The sequence below is a fragment of the Mastomys coucha genome, unplaced genomic scaffold (assembly GCF_008632895.1).
Source record: "Mastomys coucha isolate ucsf_1 unplaced genomic scaffold, UCSF_Mcou_1 pScaffold5, whole genome shotgun sequence".
NCBI classification, from domain to species: Eukaryota; Metazoa; Chordata; class Mammalia; order Rodentia; family Muridae; genus Mastomys; species Mastomys coucha.
Genome location: NW_022196911.1, coordinates 14,351,797 through 14,356,367, shown reverse-complemented (window position 1 = coordinate 14,356,367; position 4,571 = coordinate 14,351,797). Strand labels below are relative to the sequence as shown.

At 46.1% G+C, this 4,571-nt stretch overlaps 1 pseudogene; it reads left to right on the top strand.

Moving 5' to 3' along the window:
• The first annotated feature begins 2,482 nt into the window (after positions 1-2,482).
• The window catches only part of LOC116077313, a 9,876-nt pseudogene continuing 7,787 nt past the window's right edge, over positions 2,483-4,571 (top strand).

The window sequence follows — 4,571 nt, the reverse complement described above, 5'->3', positions numbered from 1 at the left end:
TAATTATATTCTTTTCCAAGTTTAAGTAAAGAGCCATCAGCATGGAAGCAATGCCATGTACTGCATTTGAGAGCTCACCACAGCTCTCAAAGGTCATGGTTGCACAGGGATCTCAAGACCCAGGCATGCAAGAAAGGTGGCCAGATCCTAGCTGGCCAACATTTTTGTACGTTCATGAGTATGCTGGATCTGCTCCTAAGCAGGAGAACACACATTTGCAGCAGGTCATTTGTTTCATTTCTGTGGTGCTGAGGGAAAGAGAGCAGGGGCAATGGTCACCTACCCAGATCTAGATGAGAATGTCCGGGGTTTTACAGAACCATCAAGACACTGCCATATTTCTCAGGCACACTGTACTCTTTCTACATGATGAATGCAGGTATAAGTTGCTGTGGCTCAGGAACTATGCTGTGACCTATAACTTTGATACCAGTTATTGACAGAATCCAAGACATGCCCTTGGATTTCATGGTACATTCTTCACACTACTGCAGATGTGGGGACTTGAAAGGGACATTATAGTGACTGACACAGGTGAGGCCCCTCTTTGTCAGATGTGTACCTGCTGCATATAACCTGTTGGCTCTCTGGGTATGCAGATACATTGAGGGAGAATCAGGGGTTAAATATGGGTGCCTGGAATTCCTGGGTTACTGTACTGGGTTCTGTGACCCTGCTGAGACACATCCAAGGCTGTTCTTCCTGTAGCCTTTTCTTTCTGGGACTGGAAGATCAGTGATCTAGCCCTTTCCTACACAGGATTGCACCCGCCTCACAATGGAGTCTCCAGGTCATCTGCGCCCAAATGGCAGGAGAGGGAAGTCCTTATAATAAAGAGAAGGACTTGAACAACATGGCCTTCCCCTTGCTCTCCACTTTCAAAGAAGACAGGTTCTGGAGAGACTTAGCTGCATTTGGCTGATGACAGGGGGGAGACTGCAAAGGTGAGGTTTGAGGACAGAGAAAGCATGTGAGCCAAGGGACATTACAGTCACACGAGGGTCGCTGAGTTGAATTCTCTTGCATTCTCTTAAAAATCCCCTCCTACATACATTCTCTTTCAGAAGCCTCCACAGCACTTTCAGAGAGCCTCCGAATACCAAGGAACTTAAAGGAATTTTCCCAAGATAAACTCCAAGAGGGACTGTGAAGTGCTCCTTTCCAAGCATGGCGTTGTGGTAGAGGTATGCACATCCCGCCCAGGGAGGTGGCAATGGCAATACCGAGGTCAGCTCCTGGACCAGCCTTTTTCCTGAGGGGTTCAGAGGCATTTAATATTCTCATGCTAGAGATAAAACATCCTCTTAAAAATGCAAGTGAAATCATGAAACACCCACATCTGGTGGCTGAAGGGAGATTAAACTATTTCTAAAATTGTTTCAGGGCTCACAGAGACCCAAGGTCAAGGCCTTCTTTCTCAGCCCAACTCTTGAGCAAGCTGTGTGGAGCAGATGGCTATACAGGAAGTCTTAGGGTAAGTGAGAGGGGCATGTGGTTCATGTGCAGTCAGGGTTTCCAGGTTGTCCCACTAGGATCTTCCAATAGCGAAGATCATTTGTAGACAGGGGCAGAGATTCAGCTCCAATTTTCAAAGGAAGGGCAGGAATCAGTAACCTCTCCTTTAGGATGACAAACTAAGGGTATACCTACATCCTCTTTGTAGCCACCTAATTAAAATACTACAATGCCACCTCACCCTTAAAGCACAGTCTTGTCTTAGTTTTCCAAGTTGTACCCCAAGAGGAGGCCAGATGTCCAAATGTTGCCTAGATTCTGTGCTGTGCAGGTACCCTGTGTCAGATAAAGCAGTGCTCACCCAGTTCCTATAACTTCTATGTACCAGTCTGTGTACTCAGCCAAGGAACAGGAGGCTGAGACTAGGAAGAGACCAGACACATGGTGATACTGAGGCCAATAACTGCTAGTGTTTCCCATGGGAGCTTGGAGGACCATAGGACAGATTCCAGTCTTGCTTTCATGCCAGCTCCACAAGATCCAGGCCCTGTTCCACACTCCAAGATCTACCTCAGTTATCAGCTTCATGACTAAGATGGGATGGTAAGAACCCCCTCCTCCAAGGGTCATTGTGAGGTGAACTAGTTCATACACATGGGGTCCATGTGGGAAATACTGGATAAATTTCTGATGTAACTACCACCACCATCCATCATCCCCCATGCACATGTGCTGTTTTCCCATCACTGTGATGTTCACTGGATCTATGGCATTCAACAGAAAATCTAGAAAGAAAAGGAAAACTAAGGAATGAGCCTGGGCAGAATTAACTAGGAAAAGGAAATGCTCTTAAACCAATTTCCAAACATGGGAGTGGTGGATCATACCTGTCATATCATCACCCATCTGACTGACAAATGAGAATTACCAGAGGATCAAGGCTAGCCTGAGCCACAAGGTAAGCTCTGGAATAGCCTAGACTATAGAGTGTGGGCTTGCCCCACTAGGTACAGTTATCTCACTGGACATGGGGTATCCTACAGACACATACATCAATGGGACAGAAGCACCCCTACTGGATAAAGATGTCCCCTTGGGTAGATGTGACCTTCAAGGTAAGCATGTCGATTGGATGTGTGCCCTACTAGATAGAAGGGTTTCATTAAACATATGTCCCACTAGACATATAGGCCTCACTAAATAGATGTGTCCCAGTAGACATGTGTCCCATTGGACACACATGTTCCACTAGATCCACACGTGAGCAATTGCCACACTTTTGCCTTTAGGTTAGTCTGAACTGGCTCGTGAAATGATGGTGATTTCTCCAATGAGTAGAATCCCTAATTTGTATTACTTGAGGAAAAGCTGTCATGACCTTCATGTCTTGTAATCACAAGATTACAAGATTGTCTCTAGACCATCCCCAAGCACTGCATCTGCAGGGAGCTTTTAGAAGTAGTTAGCGAGCTTCTAATTGAATGGTCAGATCCATGTCCTGATTGACAAATAAAAGCGCTCAAAAGAATCCCCAAACAGGTTAAAATGAAATGGAGACCGCAGCATTGGAGGCCAGAGGCTGTCCCTTAAGAGGCAATAAGCATACTGATGGACTTGGAAGTGGGTGGGCTACTTCCTCTTACTCCTCATCCCAGGGAAGCTCTACCCAGTAGGTGGGCAGACCTGCTCTTTAAGACCCCCAACCCTAGGCTCCCATTTCTAGTAATGCGGACCAACTGTACTTGCTGAGAGAAATGGTGGACACAGCTCTACCCTGAGGCTGCCCTAGTGTGCTGCTGCTACTGCTGCTTATATGTATGTATGTATGTATGTATGTATATTTGTGAGTGTGTGTGTGTGTGTACCAGAGTGTCCGCATGGGCATGTGTTTGTGTGTATCTGCATGAGTGTGTGTGTGTGTGTGTGTGTGTGTGTGTGTGTGTGCATGTATCTATGTGTCTGTATATACAGGTTTTTATGTGTGTACATGGATATATGTGCTCAGGTGTCTATGCGTCTGCATGGGTGAGTGTGTGTGTGTGTGTGTGTGTGTGTGTGTGTGTGAGTTACATGGGTCTGTATGTGTGTTGCATGTGTGTGTGTGTGTTACATGGACCTGTATATGCATTGCATTGTGTCTCTGTGTGTGTGTGTGTGTGTGTGTGTTTGGATGTGTGACTTTAAATAGAAAAAAGCCGCCTCTGAGGTAACTGTGGAGATGTGAGACCCACACTCCCAGAAACACATTAGAAATCTTCTGCCTGTCTCTCTGTCCCTGGAAATGATGTGCTGTCATCCTCCTACCTGAGACCATAAAGTCTCAGGACAGAGGTCAGTGCTCTGACCTCTGGCCATGTTGAGCATAGGTAGTAAGTTCATAAAGACGGCAGGTTGCTCTTTCCTCTCTAAATCTCTAGTGCTGAGCCACACCCACTAGACATGGCTCCATCTTGGCACAGGGCTCACTGCTCATAGATTCTAGGTCTTTTCTTGCCACTTAAAGCAATGCAGCAGGAAGGCCTCTGTGCCAAGGCTACATCTGCCAGGTTAAAGAGTGAATGTAGTGTAAGTTTAGTATTGACTGTCAAAGGTGTGAGCCAGGTCTCTGTCACTGTGACAGATACCTGAGAGGATCAACTCCAGGAAGGAGGGGTTATATTGGTTTGAGATTTCACGTCCTGGTGAGATAGATGTATTTCTGTGTGTGTCTGAAGCAAGGTGGGATTTAAGGCAGCGGGGATCAAGCTGTTCATACTAGCATCCTGAAGAAATGGGGAAGGCCAGGCAAGAGAAAGACTTCAAGGTCAATCTTCTAGCCACCCACTTCTTCCACCAGGGCACCCCTCTCAAGAGTCCATTCAAAATTTGAATTCATCAGTGGATCCAGACACAGTTAACATTTTAGCATTGTGACATGACCTTATCATCTGGAAACTTCAGACTCAAGAACTGGACAATCAGGTCATTTTCGGGAGGTTTTTGTTTTTCTGGATTCTGTTTATAGCTATCTTCTGCCCGGGGTGGCCTTTGGGCTACCAGGTAGAAATACCTGGAATAACCGATAAAGTCATCACCCTTATCATTTATTCTCTGGAAATATCCTCAAATAGAGGCCC